The 23,859-nt window shown below is 42.9% G+C and overlaps 1 protein-coding gene across 1 annotated transcript in view; it reads right to left on the reverse strand.

The window, feature by feature from the left end:
• Window positions 1-23,859, reverse strand: part of LOC118401134 (leucine-rich repeat-containing protein 4C-like) — a 135,535-nt gene that overhangs the window by 21,150 nt on the left and 90,526 nt on the right. The window contains exon 2 of the mRNA XM_035798404.2: window positions 17,433-17,505. The gene's annotated coding sequence lies outside the window, so the exon portion shown is untranslated. The remainder of the gene's footprint in view (window positions 1-17,432; window positions 17,506-23,859) is intronic.

The following is a 23,859-nucleotide window of genomic DNA, read 5'->3' on the forward strand; positions in this document are numbered from 1 at the left end:
CTGATGACACTGTGGGTTTGCACAACCAAATAATTTCTGCACAAACTGTCAGAAACCGTCTGCCTCAAGGAAGCTCATCTGTGTGCTCGTCTTCCTAACAAGGCCTGATCCATTATTTATTTTAGACAGGTCTAAAGAAGTATGATATGAAGAAAATGTAGTCGTTTTCAGAGAACAGAATAGCATACTCTGAGTTTTACGAAGATCGAATCGTACTACACCCGCTCCAGAGAAACACAGTCGAGAGCTGCCCAGTGACACGAGCCTACCAGACGAGCTAAACTTCTCCTATGCTCGCTTCGAGACAAATAACACCGAAAAGTGCACGAGAGCACAAGCTGTTCCGGACGACTGTGTGATCACGCTCTCCGCAGCCGATTTGAGTAAGACCTTTAAACAGGTCAACATTCACAAGGCCGCAGGGACAGACGGATTACCAGGACGTGTATTGCGAACATGCACTGACCAACTGGCAAGAGTCTTCACGGACATTTTCAACCTCTCCCCGTCTGAGTCTGTAATACCAACATGTTTTAAGCAGACCACCATAGTCCCTGTGACCAAGAACACCAAGGCAACGTGCCTAAATGACTACCGACCCGATGCACTCATGTCTGGAGCCATGAAGTACTTTAAAGGCTGGTAATAGCTCCCATCAACACCATCATCCCAGAAACCGTAGACCCACTCCAATTTGCATAGTGCCCAAACAGATCCTCAGATGATGCAATCTCTATTGCACTCCACACTGCCCTTTCCCACCTGTAAAAAAATAACACCTATGTGAGAATGCTATTCAATGACTACAGCTCAGCGTTCAACACCATAGTGCCCTTAAAACTCATCAATAAGCTTAGGACCGTGCGACTAAACATCTACCTCTGCAACTGGATGCTGGACTTCCTGACGGGCCGCCTCAGGTGGTAAGGGTATTTAACAACACATCTGCCATGCGGATCTCAACACAGGGGCCCCTCAGGGGTGCATGCTCAGTCCCCTCCTGTACTTCCTGTTCACTTATGACTGCAAAGCCAGGCACAACTCCAACACCATCAGTAAATTTGCCGCTGCAACAACGGTGGTAGGCCTGATCACTGACAAAGATGAGACAGTTTATAGGGAGGAGGTCAGAGACCTGGCCGTGTGGTGCCAGGACAACAACCTCTCTCTCAACGTGATCAAGACAAAGGAGATGATTGTGGATTACAGGAAAAAGGGGACCGAGCAAGCCCCAATTCTCATTGATGGGGCTGCAGTGGAGCAGGTTGAGAGCTTCAAGTTCCTTGGTGTCCACATCATCAACAAACTAACATGGCCCAAGCACACCAAGACAGTCATGAAGAGGGCACGACAACCTATTCCCCTCAGAAAACTGAAAAGATTTGGCATGGGTCCTCAGATCCTCAAAAGGTTCTAGAGCTGCACCATCGAGAGCATCCTGACTGGTTGCATCACTGTCTGGTATGGCAACTGCTCTGCCTCCGACCGCAAGGCACTACAGAGGGTAGTGCGAACGGCTCATGACCTCACTGGGGCCAAGCTTCCTGCCATCCAGGACCTCTATACCAGGCTTTGTCAGAGGAAGGCCCTAACATTTGTCAAAAACTCTAATCACCCTAGTCATAGACTCTTCTCTCTGCTACTGCATGACAAGCGATACCAGAGCGCCAAGTCTAGGTCCAAGAGGCTTCTGAACAGCTTCTACCCCCAAGCCATAAGACTCCTGAAGATCAAGTCAAATGGCTACCCAGACTATTTGCAGTGCCCACCCCTCACCCCCTCTTTACACCACTGCTAATCTGTTGTCATCTATGCATAATCACTTTAATAACTCTACCTACATGTACATACTAATATATATACTAGAATATAATAGAAAGGATATTTCCTCCAAACGATTTGAGGGAGACAATATTGAAACATCAATCCATGGGCGAGTCAGTGCCACATTTTCTGCTGAAATCAAAACTAAAGAAATTCAGCAAACTATGGTGTGAAATAGACTTTTAGAAGTGCCGTCTGCCCACATAGGGATATTCTGTGCTGAGCGGTTAACAAATAAATAGGTATTCCTATACGCTTAATTTAGAGTTATTAATTTAACTTCAGTTGTTCGACAATCATTGGGCTATATGTTTTGATTTTTAATACATTTTAAGGCTGCATGATGCGACAAATAATGATTTGAAAAAAGTTGGTTGAAAGGCATGAGCTCTGCTTTGTTTCTTTGCGCAGGCTCTACACACTACATCAGTCACTCTGTAACCGCAGAGTTCCTCCTCTTCCTCTGAAGAGGAGGTGTAGCAGGGATCATAACGCAGCGTGGTAAGTGTCCATGTGGTTTATTATAAAGCATAAACTGAACACTAAGAAATACAAAACAATAAAAGTCAACATGAATGAAAACCAAACCCAAACAGTCCCGTGTGGTGACAGACACAGAAACAAACACCCACAAACCAACAGTGAAACCCAGGCTACCTAAATATGGTTCTCAATCAGGGACAACGATAAACAGCTGCCTCTGATTGAGAAACATATCAGGCCAAACATAGAAATAGAAAAACATACATAGACTGCCCACCCCAACTCACGCACTAACCATACTAAATAAAGACAAAACAAAGGAAAATAAAAGGTCAGAACGTGACACACTCATTCACAATTTGACAGTCACTTGACTATGCCTAGAATTTCACGGCGGCATCTCCTTTGTGTGGCCTTAACGCAATGCCTTTTTTGGCCAGTGTGCCCTTCTCCCTGAGTGCTGCGCGCTCCATCACATGATCGGGTCTTTCTCACAGACTACATGTTAAGACAGACACATCGGGGACACAACTGCGTATGTCCTTGTCATAATTCCAAGGTGCATATTGAAGATTTTGGATGAACTGACTAAATTTACACTACGTTCAAATGTTTGGGGTCACTTAGAAATGTCCTTGTTTTTGAAAGAAAAGCTAATTTTTTGTCCATTAAAATAACAATTGATCAGAAATACAGTGTCAACATTTTTAATGTGGTAAATGATCATTGTAGCTGGAAACGGCAGATTTTTTTATGAAATATCTACATACAGAGGCCCATTATCAGGGCACGTTGTGTTAGCTAATCCAAGTTTATAATTTTAAAAGGCTAATTGATCATTAGAAAAGCCTTTTGCAATTATGTTAGCACAGCTGAAAACGGTCCTTCTTTAGACAAGTTGAGAATCTGAAGCATCAGCATTTGTGGGTTCGATTATGGGCTCAAAATCACCAGAAACAAAGACCTTTCTTCTGAAACGCATCAGTCTATTCATGTTCTGAGAAATGAAGACTATTCCATGTGAGAAAATGGTGTGAAGCTGAATATCTGGTACAAAGCTGTGTACTACTCCCTTCACAGAACAGCGCAAACTGCCTCTAACCAGAACAGAAAGAGGAGTGGGAGGCCCCGGTGCACAACTGAGCAAGAGGACAAGTACATTAGAGTGTATAGTTTGAAAAACAGATGCCTCACAGGTCCTCAACTGGCAGCTTTATTAAATAGTAACCGCAAAACACAGAGTTCCTCTGTCCAGTGTTGAGTTATTTTGCTCATCTTAATATTTTTTTTTCGTTGGCCAGTCTGAGATATGGCTTTTTGTTTGCAAACCTGCCTAGAAGGCCAGCATCCCGGATTCGCTTCTTCACTGTTGACGTTGAGAATTTGGCAATTTCTTGAATAGCCTTCATTTCTCAGAAGAAGAATAGACTGGCAAGTTTCAGAAGAAGGTATTTGTTTCTTGCAAGTTTGGTAGGCTATAATACGGTCACCGCAACAGCCCTAGACCGGTCTTCCGTTCTGCATCATAACCAACTTCAGTAGGAAAATGCTCACCTTCGATGATCAATGGTTCACTGTAGACGTTTGGTCTTCACAGATGAATCCCATTTTCAACTGTACCGGGCAGATGGCAGACAGAGTCTATGGCGTTGTGAGCGTTTTGCTGATGTCAACGTTATGAACAGATTGCTCCATGGTGGCCGTATGGTTATGGTATGGGGAGGCATAAACACACACAATTGCATTTTATCTATGGCAGTAATCTACCGCCATCACCTTATGTCAACCATTAAGCATGTTTGGGATGCTCTTGATTGACGTGTATTGACAGTGTGTTCCAGTTCCTGACAATATCCAGCAACTTCGCACAGCCATTGAAGAGGAGTGGGACAACATTCCACAGTCCACAATCAACAGCTTAATCAACTCTGTGTCACGCTGCATGAGGCAAATGGTGGTCACACCAGACTGACTGGTTTTCTGATTCTCAGTCATGTGGAATCCATAGATTAGGGCCTCATTTAATTTAATTGACTATTGTCCTTATATCAACTGTAACTCAGTCAAATCTTTGAAATTGTTGCTTGTTGCGTTTTTCCGTGTAAATGTGTAATGTGATATATTTTAACATTACAATTTTTTTAACACAAAAAAACATTTGATTAATAAATGATTTAATCTGTCATCTTCCTCAAATTAAGGGGATGGTGAAATATTTGAAAGAGGGAGGGAATCTGATTTCTTTGGTTCTCAACTCACGATAAAACCATCTGATTCCTAGAGCTGGACTGCAGAGGCCAATTACCCGGATAAGTACAATGTCTCTTTGTACTGATATTATGGCCTAGCTTCATGCAGTCACGCTCCTTGGGAGTCCTCTGGCCACACTGCACAGTGGGTGTGATGGCACATACAGTCTAAGTGCCATCAGGCAGCAGGGGAAGAGGCCATCAGTGTAGCCATGTCATGGTCATGGCTGTAGGGAACCATGCTAGGCACCATGGCTGACAGAGCTATGGGATTGCTCATGCTGTTGCTCAGTCTCTTTATTTTGGGGATTTACAGTATATGCCCACTGGAATGGCAAAACCAAATGTAGCCAAAAGCGTCATATGTTTTGACTAAATCACATGCCATCAGACAGCAGGAAAAAGGAACAGCTTGGCAATGGAGAACTAGTTCAGAGCAATGATTGCATAGTATTTTGAGGTTAGGGATCAGAAAATGTACATAACATCAGACAGGAATACAAATACTAGGGTAAAAAAGGTCAACCTTTTATATAAGGAGTAACCACTGGAATACATGTTTTACTGAAATAATAGCAAAAGCACAGGTCACTAGATTGCACTCCTAGTTGGTCTCATGCATTGAAAATGGACTCAAATAGACTGGGCTAGATTGAGCAGATTCCAAAGCACTGGTCACTTCTATCTGTATCCAGACAATACTATTACAAATAAAAACAGGACCACACATCATCAGCCAGTGGAACAGATCTAGCAACATTCATTGTTGTTTATTATATTTAACGAGGGAAGTCAGTTAAGAACACATTCTTATTTACCACGATGGTCTACACCAGCCAAACCCAGACGACGCTGGGCCAATTGGGTGCCACCCTATAGGACTCCCAATCACGGACGGATGTGATACAGCCTGGGTGATGCCTCTTGCACTGAGATGCAGTGCCTTAGACCACTGCGCAATTCGTGACCCCAAAATTCAAAGAGCAAAGACTTGAAAATGGGCACCTGGGAGCCAACAACACCTGCAGATTGAAAAAAAAAAACACATCGCTAGATAAAGCTAGTATGAGGTCTAAAAGACAGCTCATAGGATTAGCCTAGAGTCAAAGCATAGCATGTACATACAGATCTTTGAGGAAATTAGCCCACATACAGCTGCACCAGGAAGGCTGCATTTGTTCATTAGGGGATATACGCGATCAAGCTTTTGATCTATTTTCAGATGAGCCTGATGTTTAAGATGGAAGCTGATTATGCAGTTTCAAATATGTAGTTCTAACTAAATGTTTAGGAATGTGTTATCTTCTTCATCCTGTTGTTGGAGTACCTCATAGTAATTTCTAATAATTTGTAACTGTATGTTTTTCAATGGTTGAGGCAGCAAATTAAATGCTGCAAAGTAAGAAAAGTTGTGGTGAAGATATATTATCCGCTATCATTTGAACCCATGTCCATTTAACATTTGATATACTCTTTACTTAAGGAGCAGAGTAACACATAACTACTGTCCATAGGAGTCTCTCTCTCTCTCTCTCTCTCTCTCTCTCTCTCTCTCTCTCTCTCTCTCTCTCTCTCTCTCTCTCTCTCTCTCTCTCTCTCTCTCTCTCTCTCTCTCTCTCTCTCTCTCTCTCTCTCATGATGGTAAGTTGGTGGTTGAAGATATCCCTCTAGCGGTGTGGGGGCTGTGCTTTGGCAAAGTGGGTGGGGTTATATCCTTCCTGTTTGGCCCTGTCCGGGGGTGTCCTCGGATGAGGCTACAGTGTCTCCTGACCCCTCCTGTCTCAGCCTCCAGTATTTATGCTGCAGTAGTTTGTTATATCTGGAGTACTTCTCCTGTCCTATTCGGTGTCCTGTGTGAATCTAAGTGTGCGTTCTCTAATTCTCTCCTTCTTTCTTTCTCTCTCTCGGAGGACCTGAGCCCTAGGACCATGCCCCAGGACTACCTGACATGATGACTCCTTGCTGTCTCCAGTCCACCTGGCCATGCATGCTGCTGCTCCAGTTTCAACTGTTCTGCCTTACTATTATTCGACCATGCTGGTCATTTATGAACATTTGAACATCTTGGCCATGTTCTGTTATAATCTCCACCCGGCACAGCCAGAAGAGGACTGGCCACCCCACATATCCTGGTTCCTCTCTAGGTTTCTTCCTAGGTTTTGGCCTTTCTAGGGAGTTTTTCCCAGCCACCGTGCTTCTACACCTGCATTGCTTGCTGTTTGGGGTTTTAGGCTGGGCTTCTGTACAGCACTTTGAGATATCAGCTGATGTACGAAGGGCTATATAAATACATTTGATTTGATTTGGTCTCTTTTTTTCTCTCTTTCTCTCTCTGTCTCGGTCTCACTCTTTCGCTCTCTCCCCCTCTTTCTCTCACTCTCTCTTTCTCCCCCTCATCTCTCTACCCATCATAGTGCTTTCTCTTTTGGACATGTTAGGAGGCAAAATGAGGACCTGTCAACCAAGCACCTGAAGGTAACCAAGAGGAAATAGACTTTGGCAGCAGCAGAAACAAAAGGCCCATCTTTTGCATGATACACCAAATCAATATCGCTCCAGTGCAGGGTCTCATACTGTGCAAACACAAAAGATAGCTCAGCCTGCCCTGGCTTGTCAGATACCCTCCTCGATGAGCCTGAGAAGTAAGGAAACGCACACATGCACACATACACGCACACACACACAAACACACTAACTCACACACATCCTCTCCAGCTCCCACAACAGCCGAACATAAAAGTGTCAGGGGTGTCTGATTCTACCCCAGGCGAAAAGCACAAAGTAGAATGGCTTTTTATTTTTTTTTGCCCACAAACGTTCTCTTTCTCCCTTCGCTGCAGCCACATTCACAGCTTCCATGGAGCAGGGAGAAAAGGAGAGAAAAATCTGGCAAAGAAACGTTGCCGAGTCTTCTTTCACTTGGTTATCGCTTCAGTGCGCAATCATTATGAGTTTTTTGTGATGGCTGCCAGTCACATGGTGGGGCTTTGACAGAGCTTGGCATGTGATATGGATGGCATGGGGGGATGGGAGAAGGCGGACGTTGGGAACCTTCAGGCAGGGGCTGGTGGATGGTGGAAGGGAATGACATAATGCCAGTCTGTGAGGGAGCTACAGAAAGACACACAATAATGAGATGCAGAACGGAATCAGGTCAGCTCCTGGCAGAGGCTTGAGTTTTAGACAAAGCTCCAATTAAGAGGAAGAGAGAATGGGACCAAAAAGACCCAATCAATCAAATCCTCAAATCCTCAAATCCTCAATCCTCAAATATACGCAGGAGCTGTTTTTCTCATGGTCAAAAAAACACCAGGTAACATTGTGTAAACATTGCTGTGGTGAATTTGATTGAATTGCAACTGCAGGCAACCTAGTCGCTCAATGTCTGTTTTCTGGGTGGGATAGCATCTGAGAAGGATTGCTACTAGAAGTGTAGTAGCTGATGTACATACTTGCACCACTCCCACTCTTCATCTCCCATAACCGTGAGTAGAAGCTGAACATGAGCAACAACAAACTGTGACCAATGGAATGGATGGGATTACCATAGATGTTATCGCTGGCATTGGTTTGCTGCTGTTAATCTTAAACATGTTTATGGAGAGCATCTGACTGGTGGAAAGAGAGGGCACACTTTTCCTTCGCTACAAAGTCTACAGATTAAAAAACAACCCAGGTCATTGCTGTTGAGCAAACCCAGAGAACTCGTTTTCTGCATGACTACAGCAAGCATAGCAACAGTGCTGGATTTTTTCTATTTGTTCAAGCACAGTGAATAATTTGGAGAAACCATAGCAGATGACTAAAGGGAAACAGCACCAACCCATTCAAAAAATGTTTATAGTGTCTTATAGATTGTCAGATATGAGAACAGAGAGACAATGAAAACAGTACAACATCACCAGTCCCTCATCCCTAACACCCACCCCACCAAAAAAGTTAATTAAATAAAAATAGACAATGATAGAAACATAAACAAAATAAAAACTATGGTAATGATAGTAATTAATGGTAATTGCAAGATGCTGACACTAAGAATGCTGGACGGAATGTTGTACTCTAACAGTAGCACCAACAACACCAGCAGCACCAACAACATCTACTTTATGTCAGCGCCCCCCAACCCTGGTCCCGGGGACCAAAATGGGCACACACCCCGACCCCAGCCACCACATCCGATTTCAATCAAAGGCTTGATAATGATTTGGTAAGTTGAGTAGAGTTCACTATTGCGAAGGAAAGAACAAAGATGTGCACCCTCCGGGCCCCCAGGACCAGGACTGAGATGCATAGGCCGACACGGCAGGCTACAGAAAACAGTAAGGCAGCATCGGAAGACAGGGTCGAAAAATAATTATAGAGCATAACATTAAACATTAGTGTAATCTTCTCAGCACAATATGGCCACTAGATCAGACATGACCGCTTACTGTGTGCACAGGGACCAGGTCAAGTCAAACTTGCACCTAATATTTTCTAGGGGCAGAGATAACTTCCCCTCCTTAACCCACTGAATAAAGTATGGTGGTTTTGACTACTTCCAATAAAAGTGGACAAGACAGCAAGCTAGCAGCGAGGCAAATGCTATTGCACTTGCCTGATGAGTGGGAATATTATGATCTAGGAGGAAGTAATAGCAGTGAACGGGTTGTGGCTAATAGTTTTGTCACACGTGTGAGAATGCATAAAAAATGGGGTGCCAAAAGTCACTCAAAGATTGGAACGACTCCCTCCCCCGAAAAATCGCTGGATGATATTTTGGGGGTTACAATCTTTTATTCGTTTTTTTAAAACAATACAACAGACACATACAAAAGACAACATACAGATCCACACAAACATCAACGACATCACACCTGCCCAAACCCACCTGTGATATGAAAGTCTGCATTGGTCAGTCCAAAATTGGTTATAATTCTGTCATGGAAACAAATGTATTTCCTATTACTAAGTCATTTATGGTTCCTATACCTTTAGCTTTCCATGTGGACCAATTTATCACTCCTTCTGAAAACCTATCCAATGATTTTTCCATTGGGTTGTATATTTGGGTAATTATATCGGTTCTTTTAGAATCCATAACATTTTCTTCCATATTGTTTTAGTGTTCATAACTATGAAGTTGTTAATGTTCTTAGCTTTATCCTTTATGAGGGTGAACATGCACATCTTCAAAAATTACCCATTGTTCCTAGTTAGGGAATTTAACAAGATGTTGCAAATAAAAGCCTTGGGTGGCGAGTTGATAGAATTTCACCCTCAGACTTAGGGAGGTGTAAAATGTTCATTTTTATTCCATGAGTTTTATTTGCACATATAAAGTCTGTTATGGCCAAGTATACTTATTAAATAATGTCTTCAGTGGGGTAATTGGTATTACCAAGAATAAATATAAAAACTTTGAGAGCCATGCCATTCATTCTACCTGTAAGATTCATGGGAGGATTGTTCCATTTAAATAGAGCTGCTATAATATTGTTGAGTAATGGGATAATGTTATTTTGTATATATGTATTGTTTTTTGTCACTTATTAAGCATCCTACGTTTTTTAAATGTTTTGTGTTCCACTTAAAGGATTGCTGTAGATTATGAGTTATAATTTGTATTTTTCCTGCTGACATTATTTCAGTTCATTCTAAGATAATTGTATATCCTGAGAATTTAGAGTATTCAGAAAATATTTTTAGCTAGGAGGGCTTTCCATATTGATCAGGTATATCAGGAGATCAAATACGTTTAGTTGATATTCATGTTTACCAATACTAATACCTGTTACATTTGGGTCCTGACTAATTCTTTCTGCAAGAGGTTCAATTGCCAGTGCAAACAGGAGGGGAGAGAAAAGACATCCCTGTCTTGTGCCCCGTTCTAAAGCAATTTAATCAGATCATGTATTATTTGTGTATATTTTTGCTTTAGGATATTTCTATCCTTCTAAATCACTGACCTTTTTTCCAATTTTCACCTAAAATGACATACCAAAACCTAACTGTCTGTAGCTCAGGCCCTGAAGCAAGGATATGCATATTCTTGTTACCATTTGAAAGGAAACACTGAAGTTTGTGGAAAGGAAACATGAATTGATTTTGTGCTGCATTCTTTATTAATCCCTTTTTCCCCAAATGTTTTGGTATCCAATTGGTAGTCACTGTCTTGTCCCATCACTGCAACTCCTGTATGGAGACGGAAGGTCGAGAGCCATGCGTCCTCCGAAACAACAACCCAGCCAAGCCGCACTGCTTCTTGACACAATGCCCACTTAACCTGGAAGCCAGCCGCACCAATGTGACAGATGAAACACCGCACACCTGGTGACTGTGTCAGCGTACATGTGCCTGGCCCGCTACAGAAGTCACTAGAGCGCGATGGGACATGGACAGCCCGGCCGGTCAAACCCTCCCCTAATGATGCTGGGCCAATTGTGTGCCACCCCATAGGTCTCCTGGTCGCGGGCTGCTGCAACAGACCCTGGATTCGAACCAGGAACTCAAGTGGCACAATTAGCACTGTGATGCAGTGCCTTAGACCACTGCGTCACTCAGGAGACCCTATTCTATCCTTTTTGAAATGCAAGAGAAAGGCCACAATATATGCTTCCAGATTAGGCACAATTTAGATTTTGCTGCTGTAAATTGGACAGTAGAGTTAGATAAGAAAATACACTATGCAGAAACAAGTCTGGTAAGACTTTTGCCATTCTATTGCTTATGAGCTTTGTTATTATTTTCTTTTCACAATTTATTAAACTGTAATATTAATTGAATTCAAGATTTTCCTGATTTTAATATAATTGAAAAAACTGTTTGATACATGGAACTAGGAAGTACAGACTTTGTTGTCATTAAGCCATTTCGCCACAACTTTATGCTTGGTGTCATTGGTGTCATCAGACCATTTGGGAGACCCATTTGCGACCCAGCTTTAACTTCCTGACTGATGTCTTGAGATGTTGCTTCAATATATCCACATAATTTTCCATCCTCATGATATCATGCATTTTGTGAAGTGCACCAGTCCCTCATGCAGCAAAGCACCCCCACAACATGATGCTGACACCCCCGTGCTTCACAGGAGTGGCTATGGAACAAGTCTGTGAATGTCCTTGATTGTCCCAGCCAAAGCCCAGACTTTAACCCGATTGAACATCTATGGAGAGACCTGAAATTAGCGATGCAGCGACACTCCCCACCCAACCTGACAGAGCTTGAGAGGATCTGCAGAGAAGAATGGGAGAAACTTCCCAAAATACACATGTGCCAAGCTTGTAATGTCATACCCAAGAAGACCTGAGGCTGTAATCACTGCCAAATGTGCTTTAATTAACAAAGTACTGAGTAAAGGGTCTGAATACTTGGGATAAATGTGATTTGAGTTTTTGTTTTTGATTTGTCATTATGGGGTATTCTGTGTAGATTGAGTTTGTGTAGATTGATTTAATTAATTTTAGAATAAGTCTAATGTAACAAAATGTGGAAAAAGTCAAGGGGCCTGAATACTTTCGAGATGCACTGTAGGTATTCACTCCCTTTGGGTTTTTTTTCCCATTTTGATCCATTACAAAATGGGATTAAAATACAGTGCCTTCAGAAAATGTTCACACCCCTTTACTTTTTCCACATTTTGTTACATTCAAATTTCAAATTGATTCACTAAACACTAAACAGATGAGCCAGGATCATATCCATGGGCAATGTCTACAGCTCTGAGCCAACCACAGAGCCGGAACACTCGGTTGATTCCCCCAAGCTACACATTTTCCTGAGAAATGAGGCGCAGAAATTCCGATTGGTCTCTTCATACACGAGTGTGGACCGAGAGCTCATTTTGGACAGCTGGCCCTGAAACACATGCAGGGCTACAGCGACATGCACATGCACGCACACATGCACGCATACACTCATGAAATATACGAATATACAGATACACTGACACACCGACACACACACAAACAGAAGGCAAAAATAGTTGTGTCAAGATAAGTTCACATTCTGCTCACACACAGGCTGATTCAAACCGACATTACACACACATAAACTTTCTGTCAATATTGCCCTTTCTTTCACTTGCACATGTTTTCTTTGTCATTGCTATTGTGTATATCTCTCTAATTTCCCACCCAATTTCTGTTGTTGTAGTCTGATGTCCTTTCATCCCGCTGGGAACACCATGTCATTTCAACTTGGAAATGTCGGTCATTTTTTGTTGAGACATTGATCAATGAGATTTCAACCTTTATCCACCAACTCCAAAAGACATCCAGAAGTTTGTTGAATTCCCACTCCACTTTAAACCATTTAAAAGCACAAAAAGTTCAAATGGGAATACAATGTCAGATATTTTGTATTTATACAACAACTTAATGTGTTATTACTCTACTTCATCTAATAGCAAAGCCAGATCACATGGAATGTAGTTGAGATTACATTAACGTACGTACAGTGCCGTCAGAAAGTATTCATACCCCTTGACTTATTCCACATTTTTTTGTGTTGCGGCCTGAATTCAACATGGATTATATTGTTTTTTCACACATCTACACACAATACCCCATAATGACAAAGTGGAAAAAAGTTTTAGACATTTATGCTAAATTATTGACAATAAATTAAATACAGAAATATCTACTTTAAATAACTATTCACACCCCTGACTCAATACTTTGTAGAAACACTATTGGCAGTGTTTATAATTAAAGGGCAGCAGTAAAATAACAATAGCGAGACTATATAGAGGGGGGTACCGAAACAGAGTCAATGTGCAGGGGCACCGGATAGTTGAGGTGGTATGTACATGTAGGTAGAGTTATTCAAACGAATATGCATAGATGACAACAGAGAGTAGCAGTGGTGTAAAGAGGGGGTGGTGGGGGGGCACTGCAAATAGTATTGGTAGCCATTTGACTTGATCGTCAGGAGTCTTATGGCTTGGGGGTAGAAGCTGTTTAGAAGCCTCTTGGAATGAGAATTGGCACTCCGGTACGGCTTGCCATGCGGTAGCAGAGAGAACAGTCTATGGTCGCTGGAGATTTTGACCATTTTTAGGGCCTTCCTCTGACACCGCCTGGTATAGAGGTCCTGGATGGCAGGAAGCTTGGCCCCAGTGAGCTACTGGGCCGGACACACTATCCTCTGAAGTGCCTTGTCGTCAGAGGCCGAGCAGTTGCCATACCAGGCAGTGATGCAACCAGTCATGATGCTATCGATAGTGCAGGTGTAGAACCTTCGGAGGATCTGAGGACCCATGCCAAATCTTTTCAGTTTCCTGAGGGGGAACAGGTTTTGTTGTGCCCTCTTCACGACCGTCTTCGTGTGCCTGGACCATGTTAGTTTGTTGGTGATGTGGACACCAAGCTCTCAACCTTTGCCACTAGAATGGGGGCGTGCTCAGTCCTCTTTTTCCTGTAATCAAGAATCATATCCTTTGTCTTGATCACGTTGAGGGAGATGTTGTTATCCTGGCACCACACGGCCAGGTCTCTGACCTCCTCCCTATAGGCGGTATCATCATCATCGGTGATCAGACCTACCACTGTTGTGTCATCGGCATTCTTAATGATGGTTTTGGAGTCGTGCCTGGTCGTGCATTCATGAGTGAACAAGGAGTGCAGGAGGGGACTGTGCACGCACAGCTGAGGGGCTCCCTTGTTGAGGATCAGCATGGCAGATGTGTTGTTACCTACCCTTACCACCTGGGGGCGACCCTTCAGGAAATCCAGGATCCAGTTGCACAGGGAGGTGTTTAGTCCCAGGATCCATAGCTTAGTGATGAGCTTTGAGGGCACTATGGTTTTGAACACTGATCTGTAGTCAATGAATGGCATTCTCACATAGGTGTTGTTATTGTCCAGGTGGGAAAGGGCAGTGTGGAGTGCAATAGAGATTGCATCATCTGTGGATCAAATTGGAGTGAGTCTAGGGTTTCTGGGATAATGGTGTTGATGTGAGCCATGACCAGCCTTTCAAAGTACTTCATGGCTACAGACATGAGTACTACGGGTCGGTAGTCATTTAGGCAGGTTACCTTAGTGTTCTTGGGCATTGGGACTATGGGGGTCTTCTTGATACATGTTGGTATTACAGATTCAGACAGGGAGAGGTTGATCTTAGTCCTGTATTGATGCTTTGCCTGTGATGGTTCATCGGAGGGCATAGCAGGATTTCTTATAAGCTTCCTTGTTAGAGTAGCTTCCTGTAATTAATAACTTCACCATGCACAAAATATATTATATTCAATATCAGCTTTTTTTTTATTTTCACCCATCACCAATAGGTGCTCTTGTTTGCAAGGCATTGGAAAACTTCCCTGGTCTTTGTGGTTGAATCTGTGTTTGAAATTCTCTCCTCGACTGAGGGACCTTACAGATATGTGTGGGGTACAGAGATGAGGTAGTCATTCAAAAATCATGTTAAACACTATTATTCCACACAGAGTGAGTCCATGCAACTTATTATGTGACTTGTTAAGCAATGCTTTACTTCTGGACCTATTTAGGCTTGTCATAAATAAGGGGTTGAATACTTATTGACTCAAGACATTTCAGCTTTTCATTTTTAAATATAATTGCACTGACTTTATGGGGTATTGTGTGTGGGACAGTTCACACACAATACCCCAGATTATATGTATCGGTATAAATCAATCACCTTATACAGTTAATTTCACAATCAATATCAAAAGCTCTACCACATAGGCAAGGACAGAAGCCCCAAGAGTGTGTCCTGTGTGCATCCTTGCGTGTGTGTGTGTGTGTGTGTGTGTGTGTGTGTGTGTGTGTGTGTGTGTGTGTGTGTGTGTGTGTGTGTGTGTGTGTGTGTGTGTGTGTGTGTGTGTGTGTGTGTGTGTGTGTATGTGTGGATTAGCAGGGTACAATAACAACTACATGCATTTCTGTTTCAGAATATAAACCAGAGGCATTTTTTTCATGGTTGTTTTCATCTTGAAGTGTCCGTTAGTGAGCTTAATGACTCATGCTGAATGAGCTACAATACACCTTCAGAGGAGTGGACGATGACAAAAAGAGATCCAGAGACGCATTACAGTTAACTGAGAAATCCAGACACCAAGCCTGTGGCCTTGTGGGGATGGAGGAGTGTTATTCCCACAATAGAGTGCCTTTATTAAGTTAATAACAACTAAATGAGCTCTCTCATGCCCTGTTCAGTATGCACCGGTGCTATTGTTTGTGTTCTGCCAGGTTTACCTTTCGAACGCGCTGGGGGACATTAAAGCAATGACACTGATGTTTGTTATTGCGCTACAGCTGAGCTCATGGTGGTTCTGGATTTAGCCAATCAGTAACACACAAGAGGAGCACACAGACACAAATATACTGAAACATGCACACACTCACTCACACTCAAACACACACTTCAACTACAAAAAAATAAACAAAAACATGGGTGATCAGAAATGATGCAAGACATGTTACTATTCTGTCTGCTAGTTTCATAGCTGATCAATTAACCCAGACAAACAATTCAAATAACATGCTAATTACCTTCTATCCATCAGGATCTGGTGTACAAATGAGAATTGTCTGAGGGTGGTGCCATAGAAGCTAAGATGAGCCTCTCAGAGGATGTGTACTAAGTCTTACTTGTAACATTTAAGAAAGTCAGCTTAATCAACTTGCTTTAGTCAACACCACATCAAGAAGACAGCTTCCCATCAAGCACAGACCCCAGTTCAATGTCTAGTTTTGATTTACATTTGGTTGTTGTCAACTAACGTGAATTCAATGTGAAACCAACAAAGAAAGTACACCTTGTCATTTTATTTAGGTAAAAAGTTGGGTTAAAAAAAAGATCTTACATTGATTACATTTTCAGTGTTCAGTGTTCCATGCTGATTCAATATCATCCCATATCATTTTGTTGTTTATATGACATGTAAACCAGTTTTTGCCCAGTTTGTTGGGATGGGAGCATTCTCGATTCAATGTCGCAATCTGTCATTTATAAATATGACTCCCTCACGGGGTCTGGAGGAAAAGGACACATATTGCAGAGGAAAACAAACATCTATTAAACCAATTCGTTATCTTTTTAATCAGCTGACCTGAGCTGTGTCCCAGGGAACTGCAGAGCTGGGGTGAGTCTAGAACTCTTGCTTGCTATTATTCACCTGTCAAACACAGCAGCACCATTACAGAGGGGACAACACAGACAATGAGGAGAAATGTATTGCTATCAAAGAGCTAAGGAGTGTTACCCATCAAGGGGCTAACTGTAGACAACATTAACTTGCTTAGTAAACAAAAGTAGAATACTTGAATATGATACAAATGTTTTCTGTTGCAAGAGTTGTTACAGAATCATACTTCCACAATGAGTAACTAATTAGAGGACCTTTGGTGTTACTGTATGCTTTGCTAGGAAGATTTTTGGAACTAAGATATCCATTTCATTGTGATAGGATGCCACTACGCTCCTAGAAAAACGGTTCCAAGAGTTATGCAGCTGTCCCCATAAGAGAACCCTCTTTGGTTCCAGGTAGAACACTTTTAGGTTCCATGTAACCCTGTGTGGAAAGGGTTATATATGGAACCCAAAAGAGTACTACCTGGAACCAAAAGAGTTCTACATGAAGCCAAAAGGGATTCTTCAAATGGGTCTCATATGGGGACAGCCAAATAACACAGATGATTTTTTGGTTCAGATAGCACGTTTGTTTACGAGTGTACTTGGCAAAGACCATCCCAAAACCCAGTCCTAGTTTCTAAGCCTTAACATTGAACATGCCATGGCAATGAAGGAATATCACTGTAACTCAAACTCCCATCCTCATCAGATAGAGCAGAATCAGGCCCTGAGGATCAGGATGATCAAGCATCAGCCTGTAGCCCTGGTTGTCTCTTTCGCTCATTTTGCTCTCACCTGCCAACTCATTCGCAATCCCTCTGGTTTCTCCCCATCCTCAAGTTTGCTCGTTTTCGGCTGCTGGCTCACCCTGAAAAGAGAAGAGAGGAAAAAATTACTCAATATGAATACTTTAAAAAATGTGTTTACAATGAAAAGCTGCTTGGATGACACTCAGTTTTGTTGTTTCCTCACTTGGCAATGGCGGCTAGCGGAGGGCATTGATATCGAGGAGAGTGTGCCAAGGTCTTTGTTGAAGCGGGGCGAGTGTAGTCCCGCCAAAGCAAGGGCTTAGCAAATGAAAATGTTCTACCAGATAGGCATGGAATCGCAATGAATCATATTAGTACACCCCACTCCAGCTATAGACCGACACAGAATACAGGCTAGGCCTATATCGACTATGGCTGCAGACGATGTTGGCAGACTGAACCGGTTTTCATCAAAATCATGCTCCTGAACTTTGGGGTCAAGTAAGTATTTTTTAACCACCTGCTTTTGGGCTGGGTGTGTCAATGTGTAGTTAATACAGTACATGCATAATCTGTGAGCAGAATTAGTCTTACCTAGCCACAAAATCATTGGTTTTGAAAGCAACTGTTTTTCTGGATTCTATGCCGCGTCATTTTTCCTTGCTAAGGCCAGCCCCCTAGCAATTTGAGTTCTAGCCAATGAGCTTCATACCCTCGCCATTTGAGTGACAGCTAGCAAGATGCACAAACAGCAGAACGAGAGAAAGAGCAATAAAGTGGTGCACATAAAGTGGTGCTCCAGTTTCAACTGTTCTGCCTTACTATTATTCAACCATGCTGGTCATTTATGAACATTTGAACATCTTGGCCACGTTCTGTTATAATCTCCACCCGGCACAGCCAGAAGAGGACTGGCCACCCCACATATGCTCTCTCTAATTCTCTCTTTCTTTCTCTCTCTCGGAGGACCTGAGCCCTAGGACCGTGCCCCAGGACTACCTGACATGATGGCTCCTTGCTGTCCCCAGTCCACCTGACTGTGCTGCTGCTCCAGTTTCAACTGTTCTGCCTTATTATTATTCGACCATGCTGGTCATTTATGAACATTTGAACATCTTGGTCATGTTCTGTTATAATCTCTACCCGGCACAGCCAGAAGAGGACTGGCCACCCCACATAGCCCGGTTCCTCTCTAGGTTTCTTCCTAGGTTTTGGCCTTTCTAGGGAGTTTTTCCTAGCCACCGTGCTTTTACACCTGCATTGTTTGCTGTTTGGGGTTTTAGGCTGGGTTTCTGTACAGCACTTTGAGATATCAGCTGATGTACGAAGGGCTATATAAATAAATTTGATTTGATTTGATTTGCACATATCTGCAAAAGTGTGATGTGGCACGCAATTCTTGGAGAACACTTGGCTCGTCAGCGCTACTTTCAGTACAACTGGCGAAAAAGTGTACAAAACTACCGGAGAATCTCTTTAACACTAGATAAGCCAGGCCTCACCTCCCAAGTGGCGCATTGGTCAAAGGCACTGCATCACAGTGTTGCAGCGTCACTACAGCCTGGGGTTTGATCGGATCGGATGTTTAGAAGAGCGGTTTGTCGGGTCATGTTTCGGAGGACGCATGACTCAATCTTCGCCTCTCCCGAGCCCGTTGGGGAGTTGAAGCCACATCGTAATCATGAAATTGGGGAGAAAAAAGGTGGTAAAAATTACGAAAATATATAAATAAAAGCCAGGCCTCGAGGGACCCCCCTTTGAGCCAATGAGGAGTCATTTTGACTTAAACACTATAACCGTCTAATATACGTATATATTTCACATTTTCTATAAGAATACTTGGGTTTATGAAGGTCTTGGGTAACATCAGAATATGAGAAAAAATATAAATAATCTAAGATCACAGTAGCATTTTCATTAGTTTATGTCACTGTAGGTTATCTGTTGTCACATTCTCAGGTATGGAGCATGGAACAGTGGTTATTTGCTGTGCTTGAGTAGCGTCACCTTAAATGTTCTACTGCTTTAGCTCATTCCCCTCTTGTAGAATATTGTCTCAAGTATTGTGGAACTGCTGCACCTAAATGTAAACAGTACTGTAACCCAAAATGAGTTCCGGCACCTTTTTCAGCCCAAGTCAAGGACTCATTCTTGGAAAAAGTAATCTTCTGAAATAGAGTTATTGAATTACTTGGAAATGGTAAGGGTTTTAGAACCTCCCAATCTGATCTTTCTGATACTATACTGAACAAAATTATAAATGCAACATGTAATGTGCTGGTCCCATGTTTCATGAGCTGAAATAAAAGATCCCAGAAATTGCCCATACGCACAAAAATCTTCCTTTTCTAAAATGTTGTGCGCACATTTGTTTACGTTCCTTTTAGTGAGCATTTCTCCTTTGCCAAAATACAGTAATCCATCCATCTGAAATGTGTTCTATGTCAAGAAACTGATTGAAAAGCATGATCATTACATAGCTGCGCCTTGTGCTGGGGACAATAACAGGCCACTCTAAAATGTGAAGTTTTGTCACACAACACAATGCAACGGATTTCTCATGTTGTGGATGGGCCTGCCTGGCTCCCAAGTGGATGGGCCTATACCTCCCAGGCCCACCCATAGCTGTGCCCCTGCCCAGTCATGTGAAATCCATAGATGTGCTGGCTGGAGTCGTGTAAAGCTTGCCACCATTGGAGCAGTGGAAATGCATTCTCTGGAGTGATGAATCACGCTTCACCATCTGACAGGAGAACGCTACCTGCCCCAATGCATAGTGCCAACTGTAAAGTTAGGTGGAGAATGAGAAATGGTCTGGGAATGGCCCGCTAGGCCGGTACTTCCAGTGAAGGGAAATCTCAACAGTACAGCATACAATGTTATTCTAGAGATTCTATGCTTCCAACTTTGTGGCAACAGTTTGGGGAAGGCAATTTCCTGTTTCAGCATGACTATGCCTCAGTGCACAAAACAAGGTCCATAGAGAAATGGTTTTGACGAGATTGGTGTGGAAGAACTTGCCTGGCCTGCACAGAGCCCTAACCTCAACCCCATCGGTGTCACGCCTTGGTCATTGTATATTGTGTTTTCGTTATATATTTGGTCAGGCCAGGGTGTGACATGGGTTTATATATTGGATTGTCGTATTGGGGTTTGTAGTATTTGGGATCGCGGCTGAGTAGGGGTGTTGTATAGGCTTGGCTGCCTGAGGTGGTTCTCAATCAGAGTCAGGTGATTCTCGTTGTCTCTGATTGGGAACCGTATTTAGGTAGCCTGGGTTTCACTGTGTATTTCGTGGGTGATTGTTCCTGTCTCTGTGTTGTTTCACCAGATAGGCTGTAATTAGGTTTCACGTTCCGTTTGTTGTTTTGTATAGTTATTTCATGTGTCACTTTTTCTATTAAAGTCATGAGTAACCACTACACTGCATTTCGGTCCGACTCTCATTCTACAAACGAAGAACGCCGTTACAATCGGACACCTTTGGGATGAATTGGAATGCCTACTGCTTATTGTCTAACATCAGTTCTCGACCTCACTAATGCTTTTGTGGCTGAATGGAATCAGGTCCCTGCAGAAATGTCCCAACATCTAGTGGAAAGCCTTCCCAGATTAGTGGGGGCTGTTAGAGCAGCAAAGGGGTGACCAACTATATATTAATGCCTAAGATTTTAGAATGAGATTTTCGAGGAGCAGGTGTCCACATACCTTTGCTCATGTAGTGTACCTCTCCAAACCACTTTCTTCTCTCATCATTGCTCTCTACATTCCTGGTTCTCCTGCCCCCTCCTCCTCTCCCTCTCCTCTCTGCTGAGGCAGGTTTCGTGCTTTTGAGGAAAAAAGCTTTACAAAACTGCTTAACTGGGATAGTAACCGTCCAGCTGGACCAAAAAGCAGGCTTTCTACTCAGTGGACGGTGGTCTACTCCACATACCCCAGAGACAAGGGACAGTCACAACCAACCACACACAGAGAGAGGAGAGGGAAAGAGGATTTGCCCAATTAATAAATTATGGAGGGGAAAACCCCCCAGATAAAGCCCTCTATCTATCCATTAGTGCTAAGGGGTGAGTGTAGACATCAAGGCGGTGGCCCGTTCCTGTAGGTTCATGCTCTACAACATCCGCAGAGTACGACCCTGCCTCACACAGGAAGCGGTGCAGGTCCTAATCCAGGCACTTGTCATCTCCCGTCTGGATTACTGCAACTCGCTGTTGGCTGGGCTCCCTGCCTGTGCCATTAAACCCCTACAACTCATCCAGAACGCCGCAGCCCGTCTGGTGTTCAACCTTCCCAAGTTCTCTCACGTCACCCCGCTCCTCCGCTCTCTCCACTGGCTTCCAGTTGAAGCTCGCATCCGCTACAAGACCATGGTGCTTGCCTACGGAGCTGTGAGGGGAACGGCACCTCAGTACCTCCAGGCTCTGATCAGGCCCTACACCCAAACAAGGGCACTGCGTTCATCCACCTCTGGCCTGCTCGCCTCCCTACCACTGAGGAAGTACAGTTCCCGCTCAGCCCAGTCAAAACTGTTCGCTGCTCTGGCCCCCAATGGTGGAACAAACTCCCCACGACGCCAGGACAGCGGAGTCAATCACCACCTTCCGGAGACACCTGAAACCCCACCTCTTTAAGGAATACCTAGGATAGGATAAAGTAATCCTTCTCACCCCCCTTAAAAGATTTAGATGCACTATTGTAAAGTGGCTGTTCCACTGGATGTCATAAGGTGAATGCACCAATTTGTAAGTCGCTCTGGATAAGAGCGTCTGCTAAATGACTTAAATGTAAATGTAAATGTAAATAAGGGAGTATTTGATCCTCTGGAACAGAGGTTACCAAATTTTGTATAGTCCCATACCCCTTCAAACATTCAACCTCCAGCTCTAGCACCAGGGTCAGTGCACTCTCAAATGTTGCTTTTTGCCATCATTGTAAGCCTGCCACACACACTCTTTACAATACATTTATAAAACATAAGAATAAGTGTGATTTTTTGTCGCAACCTGACTTGTGGGAAGTAACAAAGAGCTCTTTTTGGACCAGGGCACAATAATAATCAATAATTTTGCTTTTAGTTTAGCCATCTTACATATAAAACCTTTGTTCGTTGAAAATTGTGAATAACTGACCACAGGTTAATGAGAAGGGTGTGCTTGAAAGGATGCACATAACTCTGCAATGTTGGGTTGTATTGGAGGGAGTCTCAGTTTAAATAATTTCCACACACAGTCTGTGCCTGTATTTAGTATTCATGCCAGTGAGGGCCGAGAATCCACTCTCACATGGGTACATGGTTGCAAATGGCATCAGTTTCAGAAGGGGACTAGGGTTCCAATTTGGGAACACCCCCCCCCCCACGTTCAGCTGGAAGGTGGCGCATGGAACGCAAAAATATTCTCCACACATTAACAAGTCCAATGGCTCAAATGAAAGATAAACACCTTGTTTATCTACCCAGCAAGATTTCTAAAATGTTTTACGGCGAAAACATAGCACATATTTATGTCAAACCACCACCGAAGACACAGCTAATTTGCATAGCCAAGTTGAAAAAAATATGCAATCAACAAACGCAGGATTAAATGAAAGATAATGCACTAACCTTTTGAAATCTTCATCATATGACAGTAATATAACATGTTACACAGTACATTTATGTTTTTTTCAATAATATGCTATATATATCCATAAATCTCTGTTTACAATGATGCATCGTTCAAAAAATGCTACTCAAATGTCCTGAGAAATGACGATAGCTCCGGCAGATAACGTCAGCTAACAAGGAATACACATCATAAACTTTGACTAAATATGCATGTTCTACATATATATAGTTAGATACACTTCTTCTGAATGCAATCGCTGTGTTACATTTATTTTTTACGTTACAGGTTTCGTTCACTAGGCTATACTATGAGTCGGCGCTCAAAAAGTAGCATTATGGCTCCTCTATCTTGGAGTCCACACAAACCCAAATTTACCACATAAATATTCCCTTACCTTTGCTGTTCTTCCATCAGAAGACCTGGAAGGAATTATACTTACCAAAAACAGCGTTTAGATTTGCAGTCTGTGTCTTTCGGTTCTCAAACACGACACATTTCGGTTGAAATGTAGCCAAAAGTCAAGTGGATGCGCAACAAAACGTCAAACTTACATATTATATGTCGACTAAACTTATCAAACTAAGTTCATAATCAAGCTTTAACATGTTATAAAGGTGTACAGCAATCGTGAGGACGAACAGAAACGCATGCATTGTATAATCGATCTTGGAAAAAAGACAGGACCGGAGCAGAGCGCGCATAAAAGTTACCTGTTTTTTCACGTGACCGAAAGGTTTCGGCCCGCCAAAACACTCGTGAGCGTGCGGTTCTCACAATGAGAAGCCCCATTGAAAGCTGAGATCGCGCTGAAGACAGAGAGACTGTTCCCAGACCTGTAAGTGCTTGGGTAGGGAGGGGGCGATG

This window comes from Oncorhynchus keta, chromosome 22 (assembly GCF_023373465.1).
Source record: "Oncorhynchus keta strain PuntledgeMale-10-30-2019 chromosome 22, Oket_V2, whole genome shotgun sequence".
NCBI lineage: Eukaryota > Metazoa > Chordata > Actinopteri > Salmoniformes > Salmonidae > Oncorhynchus > Oncorhynchus keta.